The following is a 16,368-nucleotide window of genomic DNA, read 5'->3' on the forward strand; positions in this document are numbered from 1 at the left end:
TTGCAAGGCTCCGCAGCCTAGGTCCCACCCAAGAAGATCTTTTAAACATCCACCCCACCACTGGCACTCCTCTGCTTGCAACTCCCCTACTCCAGCACATTGGAGGCCTATCTGCTCCTTTTTACCGTCCCCCGCCCCCTAAGGAACGGAGACCCCGAGCCTCTCCTCCTCCCAAGAAACGCTCCCGTCCACACTCTCATCACTGCCGACCCACCCGAGATTCTTCACCCTCCTCCGCTGCCCCGGTATCCAGTGTCCCTCTTCCCCCCTCAGCTCAAGAACCCTTGCCTTCCTTTAGATCTATCTCCACCTGGGAAGACCAATACTCCCCTCCACTCTCTCCCTCCGCAGATATGGACCTTTCAAAGATGAAATTGTTTGACAGTGATGATGATGAAGTGACGGAAGTTTCCCCCTCCGCGGTGGTCACTCTTGCTGATGGGCCGCCAAGTAAGCGACAGAGGACCGTGGTGTCCGAGGAAACAACTCCCATCACTCGGATAGTGGAAGATGAAGCCCCTTCTACCCATGTCTGTCGTCCGGGAAAAGAGACTACTCTCCCCACCGGTCCAGATAACTCCCCTACTGAATTTGACCCTACTTTTAAGGTGCGCCACCACAAAGTTAACATCGCGGACTCGACTCTCGAGAATCCGCGGCGGCCTCCTCTATCTTCTACAGCTCACATCTGCCAAAAGACTTGGCCTATGCTGAAGGAGGCACCTTTGAAAATCATCACACCTCCTTGTATACCAATTGGGAGAAGGTACCCTCTCCTAACTCTGCTTCTGTTCTCTCATTTTTCTTTTCTGACTTAGTTGTTCTTTTTATATTTAGGTGAGTCTTGACATATCATTCATGATCCGCGGTCTATTCAGTGCTCGATCCAAAGTGGACTCCCTGGATAAAGAAGTAAGCAGTCCTGATGGCTTAAGAGCTATTTGCGCCCGACTCTAGCAAGAACTCGCAGCCGCGGACCTAGCGAAAACCCAGGCCCAAGATGAACTGAGGATCGCGGAGAACAACCACTAGCTGTACATGGATTCAGTCAATGAATGCTTAAGCCAGCAGCACACCTTTCTCTTTCAGCAGCACCAGGACAGCACTGTGGCCCTTTTGGATCAACATAAGGCGGACATGGCCGCCCTTAAGACCCATTTTAGGTCATTGGCTAACAAGAAGGTTGCCAAAAAGATTCAGGAAGAGCACGCTCGGCTTCTCAAGGAGGGCCGCCTCTTTCCGGCGAACCGCTGGTCATTGCTGAGGACCCTGCAGAGATGCATACTGAAGATACTTTTTGGCCTGCGAGACCCACTGAAGTGGGGTAGCCTGCTTTGGAGAGGCTGCTGAAGATATCATCCCTGATGCCACTGATACTCCTGCGGAAGACATTGATACCGAGGAGCCCGTTGATGCCTCTCTGGAAACCCCCTTGGACTCCCTCTAAACTTGTCATTGTGAACTTTACCTCTTGACTATGTTTGCTCTCAATCTGAATGTTGACTATCTCTTGTAATTCCAGTTTTCCTCCTCTCATCAGGAGTTTTGATGTTTTGTGTGACATTGCTATTGATGTATAACTGATATTGTGGGCGTTTTCTTTCCCTATGCTATGTTTAAATGTGTTCTTTGTTGTCTCTGGTCTTGTGTAACCACTTGTGGTTCCTTTTTGGAATATGTTTACTTTTTCACTCTCCGACTATTGACTCCATGCAATGCTCTATTTCGTAATTTGATATGCTTTTTCTGTCCTGGCAAGCCCCTTAGACTAACTCATTCTCTTGAGTACTGCCCCAGCTGTCTCTCTGAGGTTGGGGATCCTACTGGGGCACCACCTTGCCCCTGAGTTTGATTCGGACGTGATGTCCACGAAGGGCTACTCCCCCCACTACCTCTCTGAGGCTGATGAGCCTGTAGGGGTGCCGCCTTGACCCTGAGTTTGATTCGGACGTGATGTCCGCGAAGGGCTCCTCCCCCCCGCTGTCTATCTGAGGCTGATGAGCCTGTATGGGCGCCGCCTTGCCCTTAAGTTTGATTCGGACGTAATGTCCGCGAAGGGCTCCTCCCCCCTGCTGTTTCTCTGAGGCTAACGAGCCTGTAAGGGCGCCGCCTTGCCCCTAAGTTTGATTCGGACGTGATATCCGTGAAGGGCTCCTTCCCCGCTGCCTTTATGAGGCTAGTGAGCCTATAAGGGGGCCGTATTGCCCCTAAGTTTGATTCGGACGTGATGTCTGCGAAGGGATCCTCCCCCCCGCTGTCTCTTTGAGGCTGATGAGCTCGCGAGGGGCACCATCCTGCCCCTAAGTTGGACTGGTCTTTGTTAATTCGTCATATTCATTTCCCAAAAGTGCCGTTGTATTATATATGTGCAAACAGCCCAAGTCCTTTGCCCCGGACTGGTGGTACATTCAGACATAAATTTTTTTCAACATTCTTACATTCCAAGGTCTCTCTATCAGCTTTCCTTCCATGGTCTGAAGTTTATACGTGCCAGCCCCTCCGACTTCCACCACCATGTATTGTCCTTCCCAATTAGTCCCCAGCTTTCCGTCATTTACTTTCTTAGTGCTGGGAGTCACCCTTCGAAGTCCCAAATCGCCCATTTGAAATTTCCGCGGCTTCAATCGCTTGTTGTACTGTCTTTGTAGGCGTCAGTGATATTCCTCTAGTCTGATGCACTCATTGTCCCTCCTTTCCTGTGCCAAGTTTAAGTCCCTAGCCAGTATGCCCTAGTTCAAACCCATCTCCACGACCATGGTGCGGGTTGTGGATGCCACCATTTCTGATGGAATTACGGTCTCTATGCCGTATGCCAATGAGAACGGGGTCTCCTTGGTTGAAGTCCGCAGTGTGGTTCGATAGGCCCAAAGTACCTTGCTCAACTCGTCAGCCCATGCTCCCTTTCTATCTTCTAACTTTCTCTTAAGATTGTTCGTTATGGTTTTGTTAGATGATTCAGCCTGTCCATTCCCCTCGAGGTTGTAAGGAGCAGAGAACCCCTGTTTCACATGGTACGTCTGCAAGAAATCTTTCACCTTCGATCCCGTGAACTGTGTTCCGTTATTTGCTATGATAGAGTGAGGCAACCCGAACCGGCATATGATGTTTTCCCATAGAAACTTAATCACCTGCTCCTCCTTGACCTGTTACAGTGCCACCGCCTCTATCCATTTGGTAAAGTAATCTGTGGCGGCAAGCATGAACCTTATTTTCCCATTGGCCATAGGCAACGGACCCACGATGTCCATAGCCCACATAGCAAACGGCCATGGACTAGACACATTGTGTAGTGGCTTCGCCAGAGCAAAAACTAATTGGGAGAACCTCTAGCATTTGCCGCACTTCTTCACAAACTCTACTGCATCCCTTTTCATGTGAGGCCAGAAATACCCTTGTGTCAGCAATCAATGAGCTGTTGTCCTTCCCGCTGAGTGACTTCCACAGTCCCTAGCATGCAACTCTGCTAAAACCTCCTGCGCCCGGACTGGCCCCAGACATCTCAACAGCGGTTCGTCGAAATTCTTTCTGTACATCTCCTCCTCTATCAACGTGTACCTCCGCAAAGTCTGCTCCCATCTCCTCTTTTCTTTGGGATCACTCACCTCCCCTCCTGATAGAAAGTGCTTGATGGGATTCATCCATCCCTTAGTATCCTTCGTAGTCTGGTACACCTCGTCCCCCTTTTTCAATACTTGGTTTCTCCAGCCTCCTTACTCTTATGGTTCTTTCTTCTAACCCAGGTATTGTAGCCGCAATGTAAGCTAGGGCATCTGCATGCCTGTTCTCCCCGTGACACCCTGATATATGAACCTGACCCTTTTAAATTTTGCCGCTCTCTCGTGTACTACCTCCAAGTACCTCGTCATTCGGTCGCACCTATCCACGAATCCCCCATTCGCCTAACACGCCACCAAATTTGAGTCGGAGTACACCGTCAACTCGCTCACCCCCAGATCTTCTGCCATCCCTAACCCTGCTAACACTACTTCGTATTCTAACTCATTATTGGTTGCCGCGAACCCCAATTTCATAGACGACTCGATCCTGTCATTATCCGGCGTAACCACTACAATGCCCACTCCGCTGCATGTATCAGTGGTTGATCCGTCCGCGAACACTCTCCACCCATTCCTCTTATCCCATGGATCTAGCAAATCTGGCTCACTCTCGCATTTAGGTTCCATAACCATTTCCTCTCCCCACATAGGATCCTCTGCTTGGAACTCCGCCAAGAACTTCGGCCCACGACCTGTGCCTTTTCCGTAGTCCTTATTTGATATTGTACTTCATAAGCGCTCAGCATTACGGCCCATTTCAGCATTCTTCCCGATTTCTCCGTTTTCAGTGCTTACCTTAGGGGCATATTTGTCACTACCACCACCGAATGTGCCTCAAAGTAAGGTTTCAACTTCAGTGCTGAGAATATCAATGCCAAAGTGTATTTCTCCACCTTACTGTACCTTGTTTCTGCATTCAACAAGGTTTTACTTTGGAAGTACACTGGTTTTTCTACTTTGTCAACCACGCGGATGGGGACCGAGCTGATCGCGTACTCAGTAACCCCTAAGTACAAGTATAACTTCTCTCCTAGTTCTGGTCGAGACGGCAAGGGTGCCTTGCCCAAATACCCTTTCAATTCTTGGAAGGCCTCCTCGCATTCGGCCGTCCAAACAAAATTCGGAGTCTTCCTCAGCAGCCTATACAGCGGTCTACATTTGTCTAAGGATTTTAAAATGAATCTGTTCAATGCCGTGACTCTCCCAGTCAGCCGCTGCACTTCCTTAACATTCCGAGGTGAAGGCACCTCCACTAGTGCTCGTATTTGCTCAGGGTTGGCTTCTATTCCTCGATGAGTCACAATGTATCCCAAGAATTTCCCGGTGGTCACCCCAAAGGTGCACTTCTCTGGGTTGAGCTTTAGGTTGTGTGCTCGCAGGATGCTAAAAGTCTCCCTCAATCCCTCTATGTGCTCTTCCTCCGAGATACTCTTTTCCACCATGTCATCTATGTATATCTCAATTCCTTTCCGAATCTTGCTCTCGAACATTTTTTCTCCCAGCCTCTGGAAAGTGGCCCCGACATTTTTCAAATCGAACGGCATCCTTGTATAACAATAGGTACCTCCCTCCACTATGAATGCTGTTTTCTCCTGATTGGGTCCATACATCGTGACCTGGTTGTACCCCATAGACGCATCCATGAAGGAGAATATCTTGAACCCCGCCATCTTGTCCACTAGCTCGTCCACCCGAGGCATATGATAACTTCTTTAGGGCACACTGCATTGACATCTGTGAAGTCGACGCACATGCGGACTTTACCATTCTTTTTTGGTACCGCGACAATGTTCAATAACCACTCAGCAAACTCAACTTCCTGTATTATCCTAGCTTCCTTCAACCTTGAAACCTCCTCGCGAATTCCTTCTGCATACTTCGGCCTAACACCTCTCATCTTTTGCCTCACCGGTTTTGCGTCCTCTTTCATGTGTAAGCGGTGGCATGCGAAATCTGGGTCCAGTCCGGTGATATCTTCGATTGTCCATGCAAATACATCATTATTTTCAGATAGAAACATTATCAGGTTATTTTTCCACTCTCCCGGCAGACTAGCCCCTATTGATGTAAACTTCTCTTCCTCTCCCATCTCCACACTTACTATCTCGATCTCATCTAGAGTCTTTGGTACCGTCGTCGACTCCATTTCCCCCTCCGCAGGGGCACACTGTAATTGTTATGCTTGCCTCTTCCTTGGGTTCAATGTCTCTCCTTCATCGCCACGGATCATCCTCTTCACCGTCCCCTGATGACTGTTCCTCGCCATTACCTGATCACCACGAACCTCATACATTCCTGCTGGAGTGGGGAATCGGATCACCTGGTAGTAGGTGGACGGCACTGCCTTCATCTCGTGAATCCACTACCTTCCCAGAATGGCATTATATTGTGACCCGACGTCCACCACTTTGAATCGAGAGAACACTGTCACCGGACCAGTTGTTACGGGGAGCAAGAGTTCTCCCAAGGGCTCAGTCATGCTCCCATTGAACCCGTACAAATTTGTCTACGATGGCCTTAACTGTTTCCTGTCAATCTTCATCTCTTCCATTGTCCCCCGGAACAACAAGTCCACTGTGCTGCCACAATCAACTAACACTCTTTTCACCATGTAATTGCCCATTGCCATGGTGATCACCAATGTGTCCTCATGCGGGGAGTCAACTGCCTTCAAGTTCGCGTTAGTAAACACAATGCTTCCCCGTTCAGTTGTTGATCGTGGGGTGGGTCTCGACTGTCCCGATGTTTCATTAACTTGTTGTATGCTCGCAGTTCGTCTTATTCTATCCCGGTGAGCATTATGACTCAAAATCTCCCCGCTGAAGAGGACGTTGATAGTCCCTAGTATCCTCCCTTGGTTGGGCTCTTACCCCTCTTTCCCTTTCCCTACTGTAAACTCCTTCAGCAAGCCCTTCCCAATCATTCGTTGCACCAGCCACTTGAGCGCATATCATTCATTCGTCTCATGGTTATGTATTTGATGGTAGGCACAATAAGGCTTTCCTGGTATCTTGTCCGGTTTGTTTCGTGGACCCTTATATCCTAGCACATTCCGGATCAACAACAATATTTCACTCAACGGCTGATTCACTAGTGTTTGCTCTGCTTCCCGATATGGTTTCCTTTCTCTGTATTCTCTTATGCTCTCGCTTCTGTCCCTCTCAGGCCACGAATAATAACCCCAATTTCCACCGCTTCCTTTATTCGATGCCTCAGATCTTCCGCGGTCTTCGCTCCTCTCCAATGACAACACCGTTTTGCCCCGCCTCTTCGTCTCTTTCTGCATAGTGTCTTCATATCTGATATATTTCTCCACCCTTGGGTACAGCTCTTGTAACATTGTGATCTCATTTTTGGCCACGGACTCATGTACCCTGGTCCCAGGTCGCAATCCCCTCTCAAATGCAATCATTGCGGTTCTTTCATCCAAGTTTTCCACCTTCAGCGTCTCCGCCCTGAATCTGCATAAGAGTTCCCTTACTGACTCTTCTGTCCTCTATCTTACATTGAACAGAGCCGCGATATCCACTACCCGCTTCTTTTGGTGTATGAAGTGGTCCACGAACGCTTACTCCAACTCTTGAAAGTTGTTTATACTTTTGGACGACAGTCTGTAATACCAGTCCGAAGCTCCCCCCTTCAAACTCGCTGGAAACATCATGCATCGCAGTCCATCATACCTAGGTTCTTGCCACAACGACATCTGTTGTCGGAAGTGGTGGATATGGTCCGCCGGATCTCCTGTACCATCATACCTCTCAAATCGGGGCTGGTTGAATCGTTTTGGCACTTCAGCCTTCCAGATCCCGTCAGCCAATGGGTTGCGGTTCAGCCCCGCCACCACCTGGTTTGCCGCCCCACCAATGCTCTTAGCTTGCTCTAGATTTGCTTTCAAGTCACTTGCTATCATTTCCCTCACTTGCTCCCTCGTGATCCCAGGCACCGCGTCGTCCGCCAAGTTGGGCCTACTCTCCTCCTCTCCCTCCGACTCAGGTGCCCCTCTCTCTGACTCTTCTATGGTCTCTTTCTCCCTTTGCAGTCCCTCATTCTCCTCCCTTAACCTTGCTATCTCCTCATGCAACAGTCTTGTTCCTTCTGACACCGATGCGGTGGTATCTTCTCCGCCTTGCTCTCCCCTATCGTCCCTCACCGATTCCTCATCCTCCTCTGCAACTGCCACCTTCTTCGCCCTCCCTACTCCTCTCTTAACTTTCGTGGCCATTTCTTCAGTAACCTAGCTCTCGTCCCCACAGACGGCGCCAAATGTTGTGTCTTAAACTCCATTGCATATACTCACCTCTCTTTCTCTCTAAGTCTCGCCTCCTTTAGAATGAAAAAGTCATCCCTTCTCTCTCCATCACTGTTCTTTTTATACTCCCTCTCTTACATCGCAGCCGTCCACCTGTCCTTCCATCCATCTCTTCTCGGCCTTCCACGTGTAGGGTTTTCACTGTACCTTTGTACTCCGCGATGCGCTACCCTACTCCCGCGTCTTCCGCCTATCTTGCCTTGGGTCCATAAGGGTAATTATCCCCTACTCCGCGGTAATCCCTTCATAGCGTGCATCGGATTGCTCTACCCCTGGCCCCCCTTTCCCGCTAGTAATCACCACTACAATGTTGATGAAAAGATGCAATGACTATTACCTACATATTAATCTAAGTTTCAAAAATTAAATCTTAATTCAAGTACTACGTGAGATTTCTAGACTAATATCATAATGGAGAAGGGAACAATACCATTATCACTAAGTGCATAGTATAAACTATATTTATGATTTTAACATTTTTATAAAGAAAATTGCATAATATACAACCTAATATGTGCTTAAACATTTACGACGTATTTCTATACCACCCCCAAACATAATCATATTTTGTCCCCAAAGTATGGAATGAAAATAGAGGATATAGAGTACCATAGAAATGTGCTTGTAAATGGGAGCACCTGAAAAAGAAGGTTAATCTCTACTAATATAAAGAAATAAAAACAATCGCAACTCTTATATGAGTTCCTCCTGTTATAGGGATAACATGAAATAATAAATAGGGCTTGGGACATAAGCGGACTCTAACATAAATAAAATAATACCATACGTTCACAATTCAAGCATGCACATATCGTGGCTCCTATAGAATTAGCTTTTGAAATTCTGTGAAATAGGGAAATTTTACGTAATTAAGGTACCTAATTATATTATGCACCCCAATTAAATCAACAAGACCTATGGGTTATATATTTCAATATTTATCCATGTAATTTTATTACGTGAACGTCCAATGTGCTAAAATTAAATATACCACCCCCAAACAATTTAGGAGAAGGGGGTTTATGAAATAATTCAATAGCACAATTAGATTATGTAACTAACTAACCTAGGCTCTATTGGAGTAAAACCTAGGCTCTATTGGAGTAAACATGACAGGCAAAGGGTGGCAAAAAGTTCTGAAATGAAAGACCAAAATACGCCACCCCCAAACAAAATTTGGAAACCCTCAATAGGTGTCTCAGAAGAATCACTGGGATAGAGGGTGAAAAATTCTTCTTCCGTCATGGCGTCAAGGGATGAATGGATGTTAATAGGAGGGGACTTGCGATGTGGCAAAGAAGGGTTGCAAAAAAGTCGAAGGAAATCTTCCTCGATTTCATCTATGTTCAGGGAGTCAAAATTATGATTTTTGTCTTCTTCCTTAAGAGGGGTATCTACTAGTGTGGGGATGAAATCGTCGGCCGCACTAATGCGAGATACAAAACTCTCAATAGACTTCACTTCTCCTTCTACAGGTGATAATTGTAAAAATAATAGAATCCAAAATATTAATGTTAACAACACTAATACGTAATCCTACCGTTCTTACGTTTAAATCAATTCTTCTTACTCTCAAAACATAATCATGCAATATAATGAGTAAGGATTTGTTCCACTCTTAACTGCCTAGACTTAAATTGAATTCAACTAATCAAACCCAAAAGAAACAATGGTGAGAGTAATGATTTGATGTGAAATTTCTATACTACCATTCCCAACACAAGAACAATAATAAGAACATGTCATTATGGAATAAGTAATTAACTTTATAAATCTAATAGAACAATAATTTAATACTGAATTTAAGGCAAGAATAAAAACTAATTAATTAATCTAAAACTAGATCTAGAACTAAGGTTTAATGGCTACTTTTCTTCTCCTAACCTAATTTATTTTCTAACCTAACTATCTACCTTTAACAAAGAGTCAAACTTTTGTTTTTATACTTTCAGATCCAAAAATCGTGCATGGGCTTGTAGCCATGTTTTGGGCCGGAAAATCGGGACCCAAAACCCAATTCTTCGATCCAGAAAAGGGCTTTTCAGCTTTGGATTTGGCTTCAACAGACTTTTCGTCCACTTTTGCTCCTCTGATTGGGTCAAGGCTTAAACCATTGGAAAGCTCTTTCCGAGCCGGTCGTTTTGACATAAGGTAGGCCCAATTCCGAGGTCTGAGTCCAAAGATCTGACCTTGAAAAGTTTTCTTTGACTTTGTGTCTTTGTTTTTTACGCCCGGCCGACTTTTCAGCTTTTGACCGGGCTTTGCAAAGGCTTTGTCTTCTTGAATCTAGGCCTTTAATCACGGAACTCCTTAGCAACCGACCTTTTCTCCTTTATCTCACTAAAGTGGCACATTTCTGTACATAATGGACTTTGGAGCCTGAAATGCATAAAAACACGTAATTAGTATTAACTCTTAATTATTACTCACATAATTGGTATAAAAGTATGATGGTTAAGGGGTTAAAACTACAGTTTTGGGCTCTTATCAAACCACCCCCAAATAGCATTTTGCTTGTCCTCAAGCAAAGATGAGAAATTAGAATAAGTGACCAAAAATGGAGTTCTATCTACTCTCGTTTCGCTGAGTGCGATTGCATTGACCATATGCAACAAGGCCTTAAACCACTAGGAATATGCAACAAGGCCTTAAACCACTAGGAATTCCCTAGCGGACGAGTTATAGCCTCGTGAGAGTTTTCCAGTGAAGGTACTCACAAACTTCATCTATACTATAACGACTAAGAAATAAAACTATTGTTTCCTTATTTATGTCTCAATTATCTATACATCTCACTAGCAATGAATACAGAATAATCATGTCGAAACCTAAGCTAATATATGCATAATAATCAATCATCTACGAATAAACATATATACAATGAGTAATGCTATGAAATGCGATAACATGAGTTCATTTATGAAACTTTGGAATAAGCGTCCTTAAGTAGGTTCTCACATAAAAGTCAAGACAAAAATCACTCGATTTTTCCACTCAAAGTTTTGCTACTCCGATTAATGCGATGGGCATACTTTACCTTACAATCTCAATGACACACAAGGAAGCCGGTTGATCAAACACATCACTCACTTACTATCCCACTAACCTATTCCTAATTGAGCTAGAGGTCTTTATTAGGTGTTGCGGGGGATTAGGAGATGGTTTAAGAATGAAGGAAACAGATATTCAAAAGACAAGTCCGAGATAATATGGTCTTCATATTACGTAACTAGAGAAAACCTTGTTCTTTTTTCTTCTACACTTTGTTTCCATCCTTAGCCTTTTTCTTTTGGCTTTTCGACTCCTTTTATTATATTTTTTGGAGTTTTATTTTATTTCTGTTTTCCTTTTCTTTTCTTTTTTTTTTAGATGGAAACTTCTTTTTCTTTTTCTTTACGGAAGCAACTAACTAATTTCTGTTTACACGGGTTTTATCTTCTCTTTTCTTCACTCATCCTATTCTCGGACTTATTCTAAAATGGGTAGGTTGATTTTTTTTTTTTTTTTTTTGTTTTTTTGTAACAGGGGTAAAGGAATTGTGATTTATGGAAGGGCTAATGAAAGGCTCGATTAAGGCGACTAGCGGAAAATATACTTAGGTCGGAATTTCTAGCTATATCGATCCAAAAAGGGCCTAAATTCTCTCTTAGGACATGGTATAGTGGTCAAGCAAGTGGGCGTGTGATTTCTATTCGAATATACTTCTCCCTTGTGTCATTTCTCAAATGTTTCACTCATATAAGGCTTTAGGCTATATTCTCCACCGGATTTGTAGAATAAGTACTCTAGCCTAGATTTGAGAAACTTCTTTGCCAAACAATCATAGATACTCATGTAATATATTTATAGATAGATGCAAAGATTATTACCTACATATTAACCTAAGTTTCTAAAAACTATTCTAATGCAAAAGCTACGTGAGACTTCTAGATTATTAAGAGCATAGAACCTAAGTTTCTAAAAACTATTCTAATGCAAAAGCTACGTGAGACTTCTAGATTATTAAGAGCATAGAGAAAGAAACAATACCAATATTCCTAAGTGTATAGCATAAACTTTTTATTTTTATTTTTATTATTTTTAAGACAAATAATACGTAATATACAACCTAATATGTGCTTAACATTTACATCGTGTTTCTATACCACCCCCAAACAATTTGGGAGAAGGGGGTTCATGAAACAATTCAATAGCACAATTAAATTATGTAACTAACTAATTTTTATAATTTTTAACATTTTATAAATAAAAGTCGTAATTTACATCCTAAAAGTGTCTAATTTTTGCAAATGTTTCTATCCCACCCCAAACAATCGACGCTTTGTCCTCAAAGTGTAAAGAGATAAGGAAAAGAATTTACCATAGAAACGTGGCAAAAATTGGCAAGACTGTAACATGAAATATTGTAAAGATGATATGATAATATGAAGCACAATTAAACCTAGTGCGTGCTAACTAACACAAACTCTACTAGAGTAAACATGACAGGCTTAGGGTGGCAACATGATTTGAAATGAATACCAAAATACGCCACCCCTAAACAAAATTGGAAAACTCTTTTTAAGTTTGAAAATTTTGTTTGGCCTATACTCCAGAAAGTCGATATTGTATGAAAACTTGGGTCTTTTAAAGTCAGATTCCCTAGACTTACTAATATATGTTTATGTTTTTATTTTATTTAGTTTTTATATGTTTGATTTTTAGAAAAACAAAACAAAATTACAATAAAGAAATAAAAATGAAACTCACTCCATAGAAAAGCACTACTCAATCCATGAGAAAAAGTGCAAGAGATAAATGCGTGAGTCACATGAAACGTAGACTAAGAATTCGAAACTTACAACCACTCACTCCAAAAGGAGGGTCCGGTTGCCTTAATGGTGCACTCCCATAACATAAGATTGGAATGGAGTACACGAAGAATAAAATGAGTCTTTTATAGTCAGATACTCGAGACTTTATCTAATATATATGTATTAAAATGCAGTTTACCATATATCAACAATCGAAAAAGTTGTGGGTCTTTCCACAAATAATTAACATGGAATGCACCATCAAACAGAATGAAGCACCAAGATTTCCTATGACGTAGCTTAGTGGAATGAGAGCAAAGCCTTATAGATCTAAAACCTAATCGAGCATACAGTTTCTTCTTTGTCCTCCTATGAAGGGGATGCCAAGTAAATGAACGTGAGAAAATTGATAGTTGTGGAAGATACGTAGGATGTGGATAATTTTGAGAAGGAAAAAATGGAAAAAATGAAAAAAGTGTTAGGTGGCTTGTCCTTGGGTGTTACTTCTTCACCAGTTGGTTTTAGATAGTTATGAAGCATAGGAGAAACGCCAAGGTCAAGTACAAACTCAATGGTTCTTTGAAAAGGTAGAGGGCGAGGAACATTCGTGATGGAAGGTGAATGAGTGACATGAGGATGTGAGGTGGGTGAATGGTGTTCAACTAGTGTTCTTAGGTTTATATAATCAGAGGCCTTGAGATATGCAAGACATTCCTCAATAGGTGGGTAAGAAGAATCACTGAGATAGAGGGCGAAAAATTCTTCTTCCGTCATGGCGTCAAGAGATGAATGGATATCAATAGGAGAGAACTCGCGAGGCGGCAAAGAAGGGTTGCAAAAGAGTCGAAGGAAATCCTCCTTGATGTTATCTACGTCTAGGGAGTAGAAATTGTGATCCTTGTCTTCTTCCATAAGAGGGGTATCTACTAGTGTGGGGACTAAAGTGTCAGCCACATTAATGTGAGGTACAAAACTCTCAATGGATTTCACTTCCCCTTCTATAGGCAAACCTAGTTGTCCCTGTTTTTGTCTAAACATGTTAACTTATACAGAAAGATTTCCAAAAGAAAGAGTCATTGAGCCATCCCGACAATTGATTTGGGCATTGGCGGTTGCCAAGAAAGGACGCCCTAAGATGATGGGAATGGAATCATGAGCAACTTATGTGTCAAAAATAACAAAGTCGGCTGGATAGTAAAAATCCTGAACTTTAACGAGAATATTTTCAACTACACCCTTGGGATACTTAATAGAACAATCGGCTAACTGCAAAGTCATTTTGGTTGGTTGAAGTTTTGTTAGACCTAGTTGTTTATATAAATAAAAAAGGGAGTAAGTTAACACTTTCGCCCCCGTGTCTAATAAAGCAATTGTTATGAAGGTATCACCTAAGGTGCATTGTCTGATGGATCTGACCAGGGGTCCTTGTACTTAACAATTCCGTTATGTTCGGATAAAGAGGATATTGTTGCTTAAGAATGCTTAAGTGGGGTATGTTGGTTTTCCTCTTCTTGGTGCATAACTCTTTTAGAAACTTAAGCGTGCCCGTGGTAGACTTTTTATAGCTTCTAGAAAAGGTAGGTTTATAGTCAAATTTTTAAACACTTCCCTAATCTCATCAAAATTCTCGTCCTTTTTAAACATAACTAGTCTTTGGGGATATGGTGTTTTATCGCTATTTTTAGCATAAGGGATAAAAGTATTATTAGTCTTTGCTTTATCTCTAGCCATTTTCCATCTAGGTGTCCATATTGGAACCTCTACAGGTGTAGGGTCTTCACTTTCTATTATTGGGTCTTGTAATGTTTTCCCTTTTGGTTGTGGTTTAACTAGTACTTCTACAGTTGTAGGGTCTTCAGTTTCTATTATAGTATTTGGTATGGTATCATTTTTAGTTTGCGGATAATCTTTAGGCATAGTCACTTGGTTATCAACTACTTGCCCTGAACGAAGGGTAGTGACTGCCTGAAGGTCCCCTTGGTTTATATTACCATTACAGTAAATACTGTTTATTTCAAAGGTGGTGTTTGTTGACTTAGGATTAGGCACTGCTTGACTTGGAAACACGCCGGTTTGGTTATTATTTTGGTTAGAAGACATGTCAATAACCTTTTGGCACAAAGACTGCATCATTTGCATCGTTTGTTTCATTATATTAGAGTTTTAATCATGCTGAGCTTTCATCAAGTTGGAGTTTTGTTGCATAATTTGATTTTGTTTCTCCAACAAGGTCACTACTACTTTGTCTGTAGATGGTTGTATTGGAATTAAAGCTTGTTGAGCGTTCATGTCTTGATGTTGATAGTTTTGGGTTATGGGTACTAAACCTCTATTCTAGTCACCTAAGTTCCCTTGTCCTTGATGTTGAGTTAACTGGTTGAAGTGTGATGGTTGTGGTGGTGTTTGTGCATAGACAAGATGACAATAGAAGTCGGAATGCTCAAGACTACAAATGAACATTACAACGAGTAGAGTTAATGTTCATGACCGAGTGGGTTATTGTTGAACAGAGATGGCATCTACCTTTTTAGTGAGGGCATCGATAAGAGTTTTAAGCTCGGGATCATATTTAACTTCAAGAGAAGAAGGAGAGGAGCGGGAGGAATCGTTACCTCCCCAATTGTTGTTCTTCTTAGATTGATCTTCTAAGAATTTATAAGCCTCCAAGGCTCCTTTACTAAGAAAACTACCCCCAGTCATGATATCTAGAACCTCCTTATGATAATGTGAAAGCCCCTTGAAGGTCACTACCCCCAGGCCTCTGAAAAGGATTCATGAGGATTCTGGCTGAAGAAATGAATCTTGTGAAGCATTTCATCCGGTCTTCGATGGTGGGTAAAACTGTTCCATGAACAATTGAACAAGTTGAGCCCATGAGTCCATAGAGTTTGGCGTTTGGGCAGTTAACCAAGACGCCGCCTTATCGGCTAAGGTGAAAGGGAATGCCCTCAGTTTAATTTGTTCCGCACCAACCGTGGGATGGTGGAATGTTGTTAGGACTTGTTCAATCCTACGCATGTGCTGATAAGGTTTTTCATGGTCTAAACCATAAAAAATGGGTAACAAATTAAAATATTTGGGGATTCGAAATCCCCACTGGGTCTGCTAGAACGATGCAAGATTTGGGGCTATCGCTCAAGGCTTTGTAGAAGTCAGAGAGAGGAGTCTTTCTTTCTTCAGCCATTATATCAGGTGGTGTGTGTGAAATTCATAGATAGGCGTGTGGTATTTATGTCTACGAAAAACAAGCCTGATTATACTAGAATTAAAACTCCTCTGACAAAAGAAACGAGGAGTGGAAGAAGGGAATACCTGATTGCGTCCTTGCTTCGCTTATAAATAGCGTCTTGTTCACGCGTGTTCGTTAATATATAACAAGTTAGAACACCGAAAAAACTTGAAAATTGAAAATTTGAATCAAACCCGGAATCCGGCAAAATCACCGAGTGGCGCAGAAAGCGCTTCACTTGGGCACAAGTGCGCTCAATGCAAATTCGAGTTCCAGTGTTTTGAGTGCGGGTCACGCTCGGTATGGGCGCAGGTCGCGCTCAACTTCCAGTGTTTTGAGCGCAGGTGCGCCTCAGGGTTTTCGAATGTCCAGTGTTTTGAGCGCGGGTCGCGCTCGTTATGGGCGCAGATCGCGCTTCAGAGTTTTCGAGTTTTAGGCCTTTTATTGTACTCCAAAAAATTTGAAATTTTTACAGTAATT

The sequence above is a fragment of the Coptis chinensis genome, chromosome 3 (assembly GCF_015680905.1).
Source record: "Coptis chinensis isolate HL-2020 chromosome 3, ASM1568090v1, whole genome shotgun sequence".
NCBI lineage: Eukaryota > Viridiplantae > Streptophyta > Magnoliopsida > Ranunculales > Ranunculaceae > Coptis > Coptis chinensis.